Consider the following 17,532-nt stretch of genomic DNA (forward strand, 5'->3'; position numbering starts at 1 on the left):
TGGCTCATACTTCCTGCGAATGCAAATTATACAATATGAATTTTGAGGTCACAGATTCGCACAAATAATTCCCAACAGTTGAGCTGTGTTCAACTCCTGTGGAACATTCACTGCAAAAACGACTGTGATTCTAAAATTTGCTTCGCATTCACATTCTCAGGAAGGGAAACATTTCCATTATCCTGCCACCACTTCTTTATTCTTTAATTAGTATTTAATCAAATAAGATATTCATTTTAGTAAATTCTGTATTTTTATATCTAATTGCCACCTCTTTTTCGGTAATTTTTTTTTAAATGAGTGAAACTGAAAAAGAGGTGGCAATATATATAGGGAAATCTTTCCCAGTTATTTATGTAACTTAATAGTTTGCCTTATTTAGTGCTACCAACCTTCCATGTTCATCAAAACATAGTCATAGTGGTGCGTATGTCGTAGTGTCATTGCAAGTGACTAAATAGTAATTAAATTTAAAAAGTTGGTACTACTTTTAAAACAGCATGGAACAATTTTAAGACTGTTTTAAAAATACGACTACATGTACACCAATCCCAATGAGAGTACAACTACAACCTCTTCTACTTTGTTTCTCTCTTAGAGAGCACTGAATCTGGATAGAACTAGCTGTGCAGTGTTGGATTGGAGCCGTCAACAGTCTAGTCTCGAAGCTTTTTTTCTTGAGGGAAATTTTTTCTGTTTCCAAATTCCTGCCACCAAATATTTTCAGTCACTTTTTTGTTTACCAAAAGTAATATCTCATTAAGATTCCTTTTAATTAAAAATAAACTAGATACCACTCTGAGTTTGAATAAACTAAAGAATAGGTCGACTAGTTCATTTAAAAAACGAATGAAAAGGTGGTTGCATGATACGGACATTTTTTCGAGCATACAGTCACATCAAAACACAAGATCGAAGCCACGCTGTGCAGTGTGAAATGACTGATACAAGGGAGGCGAGTGTATTACATCCACTACCATTCACACAAACACACACACTGGAGTTGACGGCAAGTAGTAGGACAGCACACACAGTGGTAGATGTGTTTTGAATCAAAATTTGATGTGAAAACAGAAGTAGACAACTTTCAAGAGCATTTTAATCAGCAAAATGTTTTACAACCACAACATGTCACCCATAAACTATAACATACCTGTTGATAAAAATCCACTGGGCAGCTTTTGCACTGAAATAAAAGGTCTACATCATCTTCTGTTGGCAGATTTAGAGCTGGTAAAACTAGAAATTCCGTTTCGTTCGTCTGCTCTACACGTCCATTGATGCTGGACTGTGCCCGCATTGGCTGTTGTGGGAAGAACTGGACCCCCTGGAATTGGAATAGTATTTCTTATTCGCATGAAGAAGGTCACAATTTTCACAAATTAATTTTGCAAGTAACATCAAATACAACCACATGTGTTCAAATAATACTCTGTGATTAGGTTTACTTTGATTAAAATTCACTCTATGCAAATACTAAACAGATTTGACAGAGGGAGAGTGACCATTTCTACCAACAGCTATAAAGCCAAACTCTCAACAGGTGTTTCAACATCACCCTCGAGAGGTCGCCCTTTCATTTATGTGTTGTTGAACTTTCAAGCAATCAATTGGTTGCCAAACTATCCAGATGATTCGATTAGCACTGACCACACTAATTAGGTGTAGGGTAGGGTAAAAACTAACCATGAACAAATAAACTAAACAAAATTTCAGGAAAATGTCCACTGCTGTAGTTTGTCGCCTCATTTGGTCACATTTCGAGCTCCCTAGATGTCACAAAGAAATCGGGGACAAGAATAATTTTATAGAGGTTTGCGGTAACACCATGTAATGACTATCTCTAATGAATTGGGGTGTTCACCTTTCTATATCGTATTTCCACCATGCAAAGTTTCAAATCCTACTTAATAATAATTTTATAGTAAACTATTACATCGCCGCCATCGCACAGTACTCCAGATTCCACATAGGTTTAGGTATGGGTAGGCCTACAAGTGATTTGGTGTAGAATCCCGACCACTCTACCAACGGGAAAGCAGGGGCGGGGGGGGGGGGGGGAAGGGACGAAGTTTTACTTTACCCTCTCGCCTCCAAAATCCGTTTATTTATTCATTTATTAAATGTTATATAACACCCAAGCCGATCCTTGCCATTTGATTGGAGGATTGTCCATCACGTGATAGCAAATAAAAGTACCATTGCACGCTGAGTCACTCACCGTGCTTTTTCGTTCCATCCGAAAAGTACCATTGCACGCTGCCAGCGTGCAATGGTACTTTTCGGATGGAACGAAAAAGCTGAGTAAAAACATCACTGGGTGCGCGTGTCTTTGGTAACGCAGCAGTGTTACTGCAAGGCATATTAGTAAAAATTACTAGCATTCGGCTTCTACAATTAAAAAATGTAGGCCTACGCTTTGTTTGTTTTGAAAGTTATATCTTTCAATGAAAATGACAAAGATCTACTTGGATGTTATATAAAACAAATAATGAATTATTATTATTATTATTATTATTTATTCGGCCAGTGTCAAAAACAAATACATACAAGTGAAACAAAGGGTAATAAGACTTCAAAAAAGGTAACTTAAATACAGAGTAACTAGAGGAGCGGGATTAGACAAAAGGGTACAGGACAGGTACGGGATGTGGAGGAAGGAAGAGGAAGGGACAACAATCCATTCTAAGACGGCCAGGATAAACAAAAGCGTACTACTACACTATGACTCAAAAGCCTGCTTATCCAGAATGTTTTTCATTCGTGCAATGGTGCGAATATGTTCATTCGTTGAAAGCTGGAATGTTCCATTCAACTCGGCTCCGCCTCGTTGAATGGAACATTCCATCTTTCAACTCATGAACATATTATTCGCACCACCATTGCACTCATAAACATTCATTATGTGTATATTAACTATAAGCCTTCCTAGCATAGACCTTATTGCAGATAGCAATTTTGAACAACTGCGCATGTGCGCGCAAAGGACTGTGGGAAAAATTTGGCACCTCGCTCAAAAAAGTAAACAACGTTCAACGTTCGTACACGATCGATCGGTTTGCAAAATGGATGTGGCAGGAGTGACCGAGAAAGAGCTGGTTGATAGAATAAATAGTTCTGGCATAGACAAACTAAGGTAATCTTTAGCTAAAGTGAATGTGACAAGACACAGTAGTTAAAGACAAACTCCAAAGGCGACATTTTTTTCGCGATAAAATTACTGTTTTTAAAATTTTAGGTTTGCCCGTCTACGTCTGTAGGGCGTCGGAAGTTTGACATTGACAAGGTCAATGGCGAGAAGTTGCAACACGGATCAGTGACCCTCCCGCAACCATCAGTCACCCTCGAAGGATCGGAAATAACAACCAAAACTTCCCACTAGTGACTCCGATTTGTGCTGATAAATACTTCGACAAAAGCATGGACGACCTCCATGACAAAAGTAAGACATTTTTTTCTGTTACAAAACAGAGAAACATTGCCAAGGTCATGATGATCGAGGACTGTCATGACTGTTTTACAAAAAATAAAAACATTTCTTATTCCTGGTCTACTAGATAGAGTCTAGATATAGCTCTATGGATAAAGCCCATCAATGGTTACATTGTCTTGATTCGATTGTATCTGTAATACTGATCAGCAATGACGTGGACGTAAATAGAATAGCTTTCAATCATGGTAGTTGTACATTTTTAAAACTTTATGTGGCAGATGATACTTTTTCCTTATTTCTCACACCATCAACTTTTTAGGTCTACCACTGATATGGTTCAAAATTAAAGTGACCAAAAGTGACTAAGTAATTGTGGTTTATGTTTATATTTATTAATATAAATCTATTTCTACCTCCATGGTTATACCGTAGATCATGACATGACAAGTACGACAAGGTTCTGGTGTAGGTCCTAGCATACTTCTAGTTTCTAGAACTTAGAAGTAGTCCTAGCATAAACATGTTTTTATCAAGGGTTCAGTTTATACAAGTTTGATGTACACGTATTGTACGAACATGATTCTGTGCATAATATAATTACATACTTTGTGCTTTGTTTTGTGCATGTATTACAAAAATGATACTTTTAGTACACTGTACCATAAAGCATCAAGTTGTAAGCTTTATTGTTAGACCCTACTGGTACTGTAATAATGGTATGTTTGTTATGCCTATAATTTTATCATATGATATGAGACTATGAGTTTTTGTAGGTTTGTAATTCGAAAAGCAAGGACTAGGTCACATGAGCGAAACCCTTCTTAAGGTAGGAATTTGAAAAAAGAATTCAATTTCTTTTTAATTTTTGTTTTCAAATAAGTTTGATTTATTCAACAACAAAAATAGATTCTGCATTGGGCATCCTCAAAAAATAAATCCTTTTGGTTTTACTTGGAAATTGTTACCATTTAACTTTATTATTTTGGGGGCAACTATCCCAATTAATACATTTTTGATTCTAAACGATTCTAAACTAATTATACTGATAGGTCTCATTTTGTAGTTTAAGTGGGTGAAAAGTCATTTCAAACCTTGCCATCAAAGAAGAAGTATTGTGAGCACTTAAATGTGATTCTCTGCAAACTCTGCATCTTAAAAATTTGGATTTAAATTAACAAGTAAGTTGACTGGCACTGTGGTCAGGTGGTTCAGGGCCCACTAATAATGGGTTCAGTACTGCCAGAGGCAAATTGTAATGTATTAAGCTGTCTCATGACTTCACAAAGCTAACATTAAAACAATTGATATTTATTAAGCTGCAGCCACCTTTGGCAAACACGGCATGCATGTCAGAGTCCTTGTTCACAAAAAGACTCTAGAAGAGGGATCAGACTATCTTCTACACCCACAGGTTGGAATGGAATCTAAAGATGACAGTGCCATGATAAAACTGCAGCTTTGTATAAAACCTGTGACAAATTCTTGTTTGTGAATGCTATATCATGCATGTTGTGAGTTTAACTCCCGGGGTTGGTGTGAAAACAATTGTTCACAATCTAACCAGCATCTGTAATTATTTGACCCATTTTATGGTGAGAGTTTAAAGGTTTCATTGATAACTGTGGGTACACATAATTTAACTCTTGCTGAAACAAAATCCAAACCTGTCACACTTTTTGTTCAATATATTTGTTTACAAACACTTTTTTATTTTATAATTTCCATCCTTTAATTTTTTTCTTCAAATATTTAAATTGGTAATATTAACTTTATAACACACTTGGTATTTTCATGGCCCCTTAAAAACACTTACATTGCAGTTTACTTCACTCAATTATTATCTACCCTTGTTTGCCTCAGGTATTGTTCATGTTGACTGTACTGAGGCGGTTAACTACAACCCTCTAGATCTTTGCAATTGCAACCCTTGGTATTATTTAAATCTTTGCATTATGAAGTATTATTGTATGATTTAAGTAACCAGAATAAATGAAGCTTTAAACTCTTCAAGACAGTGGAAATGGACGTTTGGACAGTGTTATTGTTTGTATTGTATTGTATTATTCTACTTTCTCTGAGAATTGTAGCCTACAACCGCAGGACGCCACGCACAGGCATATTAAGAAGCATTTGCGATACCTTCGCTTGCGTCACAGTTCACTCTGCAATTAACATTTATCTTTTCATCGCCAATTTACGTGTCATCAGTCAAAAATGGCCTCAAGAGCATGAAGACACACATACACACACACAGCCTTTAGTCAATTCAGAGGATGGTCAATGAGCTCTCCTGCAGCAAAAGAAGTAGGATGTGGTTGGTCGAGTCCACAAAACAACAGTACAAATCACATCTTTGGAGTGAACACAGAACTGGGAGAATAACTGCTTCCAATATGAGTCCTGTCACGAAGCATGTTGATGCACAAGTAATTATCTGAAAGATAAAGCAGACAAAAACTAAGGGAATAAATGAGTGGTTACAAGTTCTTAAAAAGGCGTTTAAAACAGGCAGGGTCGTGGTCGTTCAGCCCTTGTTTCCTCTTTTACGTATCTTATTTGATGACCTGACATGTGTTGCATTTTAATGACTGAGACAGTTTTCGGATGCATTGTGTGGTGTGTGCGTAGTTAGTCTTGGTGCAAGACGTTTCTTGTTTTGCTTTCACACCCAGCGCGGCCAACTCACAAACATCACCCGTATCGGTGAAACATCTAGCACCAAGACCAGCACATATTATGCATCTAAACATATCCAAAACAACCGGTTATAAACAGCTCCAGCTGGTCTTTATCACTCGTTAACTTTAAACACCCTGACCCCACGTGAAGCGCTCTCCACCACAACAGGAATGCAGATAGCGAAACTGATTGAGGCATTTATGAATGATCTTTTGCCTTGTAAATCATAACCAAACACTCTGCCCTGAAAGTCAGTCATGACTAATATGACTATGAGCTAATTAATGAGCAGTATCATTATCAGAATATTGATATTATATTCTGAATATAATATCAATATCTGTCATCTCTAAAAAATGTTGAGGAATATATAATTGAATAGGCCTATGTATGTTTCTTTTTTAGTTTCTACCACAAATCACACATAAATCTAGCCTATACAATACTCAAATTGTAGCCTACAGCTTGTTGGGTTTGACATGCTTGATGATTTAATCATGACCCGGTCATGATTAAATCATAAACAAGCTTTATTTATATTTTATTAAACTATTTTGTGTTCAATCAAAGTCAAAAGAACATGCATGGACCTACCTACGTATGTACATACATGTACAGTCCCTCGTTCTTCCGTTGAGTCGCAAAGCACACACTGGTCCGATGGCATTATTGTCGTAGTTTTTTATATTAATATTACACATCTGACTTGGCTAAATAAAGCATGGAGGTACACCCATTCGTGGGTGAAACTGTCTTCCGCCACAGAAGCATGACCGTCCACCACAAACAATGTCAATGTTTACAAACTTATTGTTTACAAAAAAACTTTGTAGAACACGTTACGTGACGACCGTATAACTGGAGGTGCAAAATATTTTCCACAATCCTTTGCAGGACGTCGGATTTTTGCTATCTGCAATAAGGTCTATATTGAACCCTTGCAAGCGCGTCACATGCAGCAACTGATGCCACGCTCACCATGTTGGTGGTCAATAGGTTTACGTGTAAATGCCGCGTCGCCTAAAATGCGCACTTCACTGAATAACACACGTTTACATTGACCACCAAAATGGTGCATCCAAGATTATTCTGATGATGACGTTAGGTGAATTGGGTTGAAACTCATGTACACTACATAACAAGAGTGGACCTGATAACAAAAGTCCACATAATGTAGGGGATTGAAACACTGTGTGAACTTGCACACATTCACACAGTGTTATTTGAAAGTGTTGAAGAATATGATGCCCCAACCCACCCACCCCAGTTATGCCAGTGTTTACGCCACATCTTCTCTGACAAGTCTCAATCGTGAGGGGCCCAAAATGTCTTACCAGTAGAGACTTGATTTCTGCATGAGTGGAATGATGTCTTGATTCTGCATGTCTGCAGTGAAGCATTCCAGACAGAATAGCGACTGGAGAATGGCGTTCATGTAACACGTATTACCAAGATTTGAGAATCTGGCGGAAAAAGTGCACAAATCAGACAAATCGTCACCAACATTACAAACGGACACACACAAATACAAGTAAAAAGTAGCAATCCGGGAAAACAGCAATGAACATTTTTAAAATCAAGCTCTGTAAAAAAAGTTATGGGTATTTTCAACTAGCTTTCTAACAATGGTTTCTTGATGCTTTGAACTTTATACATGCGTCGAAGATTGCAAAAAGGCATTTTCCGTTTTCACAAACTGACACCAGATAATACAAAAAATAAGCAAAAACTAAAAAGCACATTGCACATTGAGACAAAAACTAATTAATGTTATTATTGTTATAGATGGTAATGTTACATTGGTGCTAAAGAATATTAATGCAGTACCCGTATTGGCAGTTCGAATCCTATGTTAACATCTATTATATCGTTGTGGTACCCGCTGCCAAAACATAGGATTCAAACTGCCTCTAGCTACTGGCAGTCACGGTAGTCTTATGGTAAGACACTGCTCTAGAATTGCAAGGGTTGTGGGTTCGAATCCCACCCGAGTAACATGCTGGTGATATTTTTCCACAGCAATCGGGAAAGTACTGAGTATACAGTGCTAACACACATCGGTGAAAGGGTAAAAAAGTAATAATAATATTTTTTTTTTTAAGTGTGTGAATGACCTACCCTTGTAGACTGATCTGAGACGTCTTGACTGCTGTGGGGATGCTCTTCTGCCTCCAGCCGGGTAGCTTGTGATCGGGTACAACCTCTTTGAGTTAGAGACGCTCAGGAATCCAGGGGTACGCTTTACCGTGACGTTAGAGTTGGTTTGCCTGAGGGGACAAACAACATTAAGAATATGGGACTTGAGGCATTGCACGGTGGGGTATCAATAACCTAGGTATCAATGTTAGCGATAACAACATGCGTATCTACTTGCTAGGTAGATTTCCTACCTTCTGCCTAGGTAGTATTTAAGAAGCAGGACAGTTCTTTTCAGAACTGAGAAGTCTCCCCAATAGACCCTTTCCATGAAATATGTAAATTGCACATAGCGCGTGCGCACTAACGTTTTGGTTGGCAAAATGAGGGAGCATCGCGCTGTTTTTTTAAACGGCTAATGGGTGCGTGACGCAGACGCGATTGCGCGTCTGCAACCAACAGGGTCTGTACGCATGCATGAATGTAATTAGCATATTTCATGGGTAGGGTCCATTCAGAGAATCTAATCTGAGGAAGTAGAGAAGTCTCCCGAATTAAAAAAAAGTTGTTGTGCTCTAAAGAAATCAACATCAGGTTGTGAGGACAAATAGAACTAATGCCACATAAAAAATAACATGTTTTTTTAAGGCCCCACTTTAAAAAACCCAATAAACTCACCTTGATTGTAGCAATGCATCCGTGGCAGAGTAACCAGCAATCTGGCGCCCTCTACTGTAGAAAGCTGATGCATTGGAAACCGGCTTGGGGGCAGCTGCAAGTCAGGGTTTAAAAAAAGAATTCACTAGTATTCTCATACTTTGTATTGTTACTAAAAATGACACTTCATCTAAGCCCTAAGCGGATATAGGCACGGGAAAATTCTGCATTTTAGATGCTCTGTGGTGCAATCTTTGGTAAATTTTGAGGGGGGACATTTGATATAGTGTCCCCCACCCTTCTAAAAAGTTGTGTCATCCTTATAGCCCCCAGGATTAATGCCCATGGCGAGACACAGGGTTGGTCTTACACAGTGCAATACTTGGGCTTCATGATTAAGGTGGTCAAAAAGATGGGGGGACATTTGATATTGTGCCCCCCCTCCCCTTGTCACCCCCCCACCCCCACCTATTTGATGCCCACCACCATTAGTAGGATTTGAAAATTTGTATGGTGGAATTGTAACTATAAGAACATTTTGCGATAACACTATGTGAATCTCTTTATGAGTAGTGTTGGTTCGGAAAAGAACTATTGGTTAAAGACTCATGTTTCTATTAATATACGCTGATCATCTACAGGAGAAAAATCATAAGAAAGACTGTACTTACTGTTTGTCTAGACGCTACTGCTCGTCGATTGTACTTCAGTAGGGTTCTCTACGCAACCTAAAATAAACGACAAATATCGGACAAATTTACATCAGCTGTGTAGTTGCACGTTTTGTGTGCATTTGATCACTAGGCATAGTTAATTTTTTACAGTATTACATTTGAGAACCACCAGTTCCTTAAAAGCTCAGATATGCCTAGTTCATTTTGATGGGTCATAATAAATAATTTGCAGAAAATAATTAACTATTTGTCTTTTTAACGACAAATAAAGCATCAAAGTCTTTTGGAAAAAGAAATTACACACAAATTTCACAAGTACCTACATGTGAGGTGAAACTAAACATGGATTGGAAATCACTAACAAGGCAATTATTTTTTTAGAAACCTCTTTCATCAGTGAAAAGGGTACAAAAGAATTTAGGCATTGCATGGTGAGGTATCAATATATATTTGGTTTGCGGTAACACCATGTGTGTTTCTCTACTTGCCAGGTAGAGTTTGTTCTTAGAGAACTGTCTTTCTTTATTCTACTACCACAAAGAGTAGATTATCAGATTTTTGAGAGACTTGTTCTGAAAAGAACTGTCCTGCTTTGTAACTATACCCGGGCGGAAGGTATAGAAAATTGGCTGGGACAACTACTTTAGCTTTATAGGATCATAATTAACTGCACTACCGCGGAGTCAATCTCTTGACGATGACTAGAGCAAGCTAGTCAAAACGTTGAGACCAATTCAAGAACTGGATAGTGATTTGGTTCCCTATTGGGCAATCCCTATAGGCTTCTGCTTGCTTTTTGTTGATATGTCTCTAATTATTTTACTAATAATGTAAAAATTACACATTTCTACTTATTGTTGCTGTGTGTTTTGAAGTTTTTAAAGCCTAAGTGAATAAATAAATAAACAAATAAATAAATTACTTGATGGATTGGAATTGGACCAAAATTAAGTACAGTTTCAAGAAAAAGGACAAAGCTTTATGGAAAGATTTCTCCAAACTGTAATAACCTGGTTGTCTCTTCGTCTTTTATCCATATGCTTCAAATCCTCTGCATTCTTCTCACTCAGCCTCTTCCTTGATTCAACCTCTTCCCTGCAAACAGTCAATCAAAACAAACAAAGCTCGGTAAATAACACCAAACTCACAAATCTCAACTCATGTTAATCCGGCATGGGTAGGCCTATCGTCTTCTTGATACTCCAAGAGTTTATGAAGACGCACCAAAAATTAAATCCATACTCAGTGATACCGCCTCTTGAAATACATAATTCTAAAAACTCCCCCTTTCTGGAGCTCCAGCCCTGGCCCCACGCGTCGACCTGGTATTCTTTTAAAACGTGAGAGCCCATAATTTAATAACAACAAGTATGCTAGTAGTAGTACAATAATTTCGCTGCATTGGCCTGCAACCCCCCCCCCCCCTCCCCCTGGGTTAAACAACAGAGGAACTGCAGTTGAAATGACCAGATAGAGAAAGGACCAATAATACTATAATTAATACCAGTATCAGCCGCCAGACTTGAGATTTGCTGAATTGGGCCCGCCAGACACCCCCCCCCCCTCCTGGGTTAAACATCTGAGGAACCACCTAAAACCAAGTTGAAATGACCACTGATGACACTATTCCCAATACGCTTGCCCTATACACAGAATTCACTGCTTCCGTAAGCGCTGATTCTTTGCTCACGGTAAGCAGTGCCATGAAATTGGGCCCAGCTGGAGCTGTTTATAACCGGCTTTCTGTGCTAGCCTTTCAAGCGTAGAATGCCTAGAAACGTGCAGTAGGCACGCACAAAAGCCAAAATTCGCCGCTAACCCATGAAATACGCTTGCCGTATACACAGAATTCCCTGCTTCCGCAAGCGCTGATTCTTTGCTCACGGTAAGCAGTGCCATGAAATTGGGCCCTGCTGGAGCTGTTTATAACGGGCTTTCTGAGCTAGCCTTTTAAGCGTAGAATGCCTAGAAACATGGAGTAGGCACGCGCAAAAGCCAAAATTCGCCGCTAACCCATGAAATACGCTTGCCGTATACACAGAATTCCCTGCTTCCGTAAGCGCTGATTTTTTGCTTATGGTAAGCAGAGCCATGAAATTGGGCCCAGCTGGAGCTGTTTATAACCGGCCGGCTTCCGCGTGTCAGGCCTACGTACGCCAATATACTCATGCCGAACGCGCAATTCATAGCTTTTAGTAACAGGGCGTAATCTATTTCTAAGCGCGCGCGAATATCTATTTCTAAGCGCGCTTTTTAACAAAAGGGCATTCATGAATGGGAATAAAAGAGTAGTGACTTGTTCTTAAACGTATGTTGCCGTGCGATATAGGCCCTCGCCTTCTGCTCGGGCCTTTATCACCTGGCAACGACCCTGCTGGTTTTAAACGGCCAATAAAGAACTCGTCGCTTCCCTTTTGTTCCCCTATCAAATGTCCATCAATTGAACAGATAAACAGTTCTTGAACTTGGTTCATGAACTGCTCTAATGAACATGTTGTGAACTGTTTAAGGCATGTTCATGGACTGATCATGAACATTCTTGAAAGTTCATCGAGTCAAATTCCATCTTACCTGATGGGGTAGATTGGTTAGATGCATAGAGCTATATATACATACGTATATACAGCTGATGACAATTAGTTAACAACAGGGTGGACCACGTGAAGGTTGTCATCTCCCACCCCACAAAAGGGATCGTAATACATCTGAGTGTGTAACCATTACAACAATTGCTTCTTTGTAATGTTACCCCCTCTAATTATTATTTATTATTATTATTTTATGTTATTATTATATTATAAAACCTTGTTCATGAGTACTCTATACAGCTAAGACAATGGCATGACCTTTGTATACATACAACCTTGTTAATGAGTACTCTATACAGCTAAGACAATGTCATGACCTTTGTAATTATAAACCTTGTTAATGAGTACTCTATACAGATAAGATAATGTCATGACCTTTGTAATTATAAAACCTTGTTAATGAGTATTCTTTACAGCTAAGACAATGTCATGACCTTTGTAATGATAAAACCTTGTTAATGAGTACTCTTTACATGCAGCAAAGACAATGTCATGGCCTTGTATTTATAAAACCTTGTTAATGAGTACTCTATACAGCTAAGACAATGTCATGACCTTTGTAATTATAAAACCTTGTTAATGAGTACTCTATACAGCTAAGACAATGTCATGACCTTTGTAATTATAAAACCTTTTAATGAGTACTCTATACAGCTAAGACAATGTCATGACCTTTGTAATTATAAAACCTTGTTAATGAGTACTCTATACAGCTAAGACAATGTCATGACCTTTGTAATTATAAAACCTTGTTAATGAGTACTCTATACAGCTAAGACAATGTCATGACCTTTGTAATTATAAAACCTTGTTAATGAGTACTCTATACAGCTAAGACAATGTCATGACCTTTGTAATAATAAAACCTTGTTAATGAGTACTCTTTACAGCTAAGACAATGTCATGACCTTTGTAATAATAAAACCTTGTTAAGGAGTACTCTTACAGCTAAGACAATGTCATGACCTTTGTTATTATAAAACCTTGGTAATGAGTACTCTATACAGCTAAGATGTCATGACCTTTGTAATTATAAAACCTTGTTAATGAGTACTCTATACAGCTAAGACAATGTCATGACCTTTGTAATTATAAAACCTTGTTAATGAGTACTCTATACTGATAAGATAATGTCATGACCTTTGTAATTATAAAACCTTGTTAATGAGTACTCTTTACAGCTAAGACAATGTCATGACCTTTGTATTTATAAAACCTTGTTAATGAGTACTCTATACAGCTAAGACAATGTCATGACCTTTGTTATTATAAAACCTTGTTAATGAGTACTCTATACAGCTAAGACAATGTCATGACCTTTGTAATTATAAAACCTTGTTAATGAGTACTCTATACAGCTAAGAAAATGTCATGACCTTTGTTATTATAAAACCTTGTTAATGAGTACTCTATACAGCTAAGACAATGTCATGACCTTTGTAATGATAAAACCTTGTTAATGAGTACTCTTTACAGCTAAGACAATGTCATGACCTTTGTAATAATAAAACCTTGTTAATGAGTACTCTATACAGCTAAGACAATGTCATGACCTTTGTAATTATAAAACCTTGTTAATGAGTACTCTATACAGCTAAGACAATGTCATGACCTTTATAATTATAATTATATTAACCTATTAATGAGTACTCTATACAGCTAAGACAATGTCAAGACCTTTGTAATTAAATCACCTCGTTAATGAGTACTCTATGACATTGTCATGACCTTTATAATTGAAATAACCTCGTTAATGAGTACTCTATGACATTGTCATGACCTTTGTAATTACATCACCTCGTTAATGAGTACTCTATGACATTGTCATGACATTTGTAATTAAATCACCTCGTTAATGAGGACTATATGACATTGTCATGACCTTTGTAATTAAATAACCTCGGTAATGAGTACTCTTAAACAACCTCCATATTCACACAACACAATGTCATGACCTTTCACATTAAAAGCTTTAAGAGTTACCAACAAAACAACATGGTGGCCACCATGTAAGCTACCCCAGAACAAATACCATGTAAACAATTAGACTAATAAATAATTGAAAGACAAATTAAGTAGTAACAATACAAAACTTAATGTCTAATAAACACTTAAACACACTCCTTAAACATATTGTTCTCTTTTTATTTGTTATGAATTTACTACAAATAAACTTATGTTGTTTCGCATTTTGTAATGAGCAAACTGCATTACAAATTAACTTAACTTGTTTCACGGTTGTAATGCGGTACTTCATTACGCACATGAAACGTTTACATACTTGCAATAAGGTACTTCATTGCAAGCATGTTATAATTACATGATTGTAATGAAGTACCTCATTACAAACATGCAGTTTTTGTATGTGAATACATGAACTTGTATAGTACCTCGATACAAGTTTAACATGTATTCTGTCTACATACTTGTAATGAGGTACCTCATTTCAAGTATGTTGACAACAATTCTAAAAGCACATATACTTCCAAGAATGAATTAAACAGGCCAACGAAATGTGAAATCTTCACAAATCTTGTTGTGGCTTGTAGTCAGGCACCCTCTGGGATGTAGCTTGTAGTCAGGCACCCTCTGCGATGTGGCTTGTAGTCAGGCACCCTCTGGGATGTGGCTTGTAGTCAGGCACCCTCTGGGATGTAGCTCATAGCCAGGCACCCTCTGGGATGTTGTCAGGAGCAGGTAGCACCACATCCCCAGCAGAACTGCAGCTCCTGAAATTTATACCAATTGAGTCAAATCAACAAGTGTAACACTGCATGTCTCTATGTGGGTCTGTACATAAGCCCTTTTGATTAATTATGATCAGAATTTGGAAATTTACCTATGTTTGGTGCGCTTCAATCACATGGGATGATGTCCTCTAGGCAGGCACCCTCTGGGATGTGGCTTGTAGTCAGGCACCCTCTGGGATGTGGATTGTAGTCAGGCACCCTCTGGGATGTGGCTTGTAGTCAGGCACCCTCTGGGATGTGGATTGTAGTCAGGCACCCTCTGGGATGTGGATTGTAGTCAGGCATCCTCTGGGATGTGGCTTGTAGTCAGGCACCCTCTGGGATGTGGCTTGTAGTCAGGCACCCTCTGGGATGTGGCTTGTAGTCAGGCACCCTCTGGGATGTGGCTTGTAGTCAGGCACCCTCTGGGATGTGGGTTGTAGTCAGGCACCCTCTGGGATGTGGCTTGTAGTCAGGCACCCTCTGGGATGTGGCTTGTAGTCAGGCACCCTCTGGGATGTGGCTCGTAGTCAGGCAACCTCTGGGATGTGGCTCGTAGTCAGGCATCCTCTGGTATGTAGCTCGTAGCCAGGCACCCTCTAGGATGTTGTCAGCAGCAGGTAGCACCACATCCCCAGCAGAACTGCAGACTCCTGAAATATATACCAATCGAGTCAAATCAACAAGTGTAACACTGCATGTCTCTATGTGGGTCTGTACATAAGCCCTTTTAATTAATTATGATCAGAATTTGGAAATTTACCCATGTTTGGTGCGCTTCAATCACATGGGATGATGTCCTCTAGGCAGGCACCCTCTGGGATGTGGCTTGTAGTCAGGCACCCTATGGGATGTGGCTTGTAGTCAGGCACCCTCTGGGATGTAGCTCGTAGCCAGGCACCCTCTGGGATGTTGTCAGCAGCAGGTAGCACCCATCCCCAGCAGAACTGCAGACTCCTGAAATATATACCAATCGAGTCAAATCAACAAGTGTAACACTGCATGTCTCTATGTGGGTCTGTACATATAAGCCCTTTTGATTAATTATGATCAGAATTTGGAAATTTATCTATGTTTGGTGCGCTTCAATCACATGGGATGATATCCTCTAGTCAGGCACTCTCTGGGATGTAGCTTGTAGTCAGGCACCCTCTGGGATGTGGCTTGTAGTCAGGCACCCTCTTGGATGTGGCTTGTAGTCAGGCACCCTCTGGGATGTGGCTTGTAGTCAGGCACCCTCTGGGATGTGGCTTGTAGTCAGGCACCCTCTGGGATGTGGCTTGTAGTCAAGCACCCTCTGGGATGTAGCTTGTAGTCAGGCACCCTCTGGGATGGTGCTCGTTGTCAGGCAACCTCTGGGATGTGGCTTGTAGTCAGGCACCCTCTGGGATGTGGCTTGTAGTCAAGCACCCTCTGGGATGTAGCTTGTAGTCAGGCACCCTCTGGGATGTGGCTCGTAGTCAGGCACCCTCTGGGATGTAGCTCGTAGCCAGGCACCCTCTAGGATGTTGTCAGCAGCAGGTAGCACCACATCCCCAGCAGAACTGCAGACTCCTGAAATATTTACCAATCGAGTCAAATCAACAAGTGTAACACTGCATGTCTCTATGTGGGTCTGTACGTAAGCCCTTTTGATTAATTATGATCAGAATTTGGAAATTTACCTATGTTTTGTGCGCTTCAATCACATGGGATGATGTCCTCTAGGCAGGCACCCTCTGGGATGTAGCTTGTAGTCAGGCACCCTCTGGGATGTGGCTTGTAGTCAGGCACCCTCTGGGATGTGGCTTGTAGTCAGGCACCCTCTGGGATGTGGCTTGTAGTCAGGCACCCTCTGGGATGTGGCTTGTAGTCAGGCACCCTCTGGGATGTGGCTCGTAGTCAGGCACCCTCTGGGATGTAGCTCGTAGCCAGGCACCCTCTAGGATGTTGTCAGAAGCAGGTAGCACCACATCCCCAGCAGAACTGCAGACTCCTGAAATATATACCAATCGAGTCAAATCAACAAGTGTAACACTGCATGTCTCTATGTGGGTCTGTACATAAGCCCTTTTGATTAATTATGATCAGAATTTGGAAATTTACCCATGTTTGGTGCGCTTCAATCACATGGGATGATGTCCTCTAGGCAGGCACCCTCTGGGATGTGGCTTGTAGTCAGGCACCCTATGGGATGTGGCTTGTAGTCAGGCACCCTCTGGGATGTAGCTCGTAGCCAGGCACCCTCTGGGATGTTGTCAGCAGCAGTAGCACCCATCCCCAGCAGAACAGCAGACTCCTGAAATATATACCAATCGAGTCAAATCAACAAGTGTAACACTGCATGTCTCTATGTGGGTCTGTACATAAGCCCTTTTGATTAATTATGATCAGAATTTGGAAATTTATCTATGTTTGGTGCGCTTCAATCACATGGGATGATATCCTCTAGTCAGGCACTCTCTGGGATGTAGCTTGTAGTCGGGCACCCTCTGGGATGTGGCTTGTAGTCAGGCACCCTCTTGGATGTGGCTTGTAGTCAGGCACCCTCTGGGATGTGGCTTGTAGTCAGGCACCCTCTGGGATGTGGCTTGTAGTCAGGCACCCTCTGGGATGTGGCTTGTAGTCAAGCACCCTCTGGGATGTAGCTTGTAGTC

The 17,532-nt window shown here is 39.6% G+C and overlaps 1 protein-coding gene across 1 annotated transcript in view; it reads right to left on the reverse strand.

Annotated features, from left to right (window-relative positions):
• LOC117291325 (titin-like) overlaps nucleotides 1-9,635 on the reverse strand; it is a gene marked incomplete at its 3' end in the record, with an annotated part of 251,619 nt that extends 241,984 nt beyond the window's left edge. The window contains exons 1-5 of the mRNA XM_033772967.1: nucleotides 9,577-9,635; nucleotides 8,927-9,020; nucleotides 8,231-8,379; nucleotides 7,447-7,575; nucleotides 1,154-1,327 (exon numbers count right to left, since the gene is read on the reverse strand). The remainder of the gene's footprint in view (nucleotides 1-1,153; nucleotides 1,328-7,446; nucleotides 7,576-8,230; nucleotides 8,380-8,926; nucleotides 9,021-9,576) is intronic.
• Between the last annotated feature and the right edge of the window lie 7,897 nt (nucleotides 9,636-17,532).

This window comes from Asterias rubens, chromosome 6 (genome assembly GCF_902459465.1).
Source record: "Asterias rubens chromosome 6, eAstRub1.3, whole genome shotgun sequence".
NCBI classification, from domain to species: Eukaryota; Metazoa; Echinodermata; class Asteroidea; order Forcipulatida; family Asteriidae; genus Asterias; species Asterias rubens.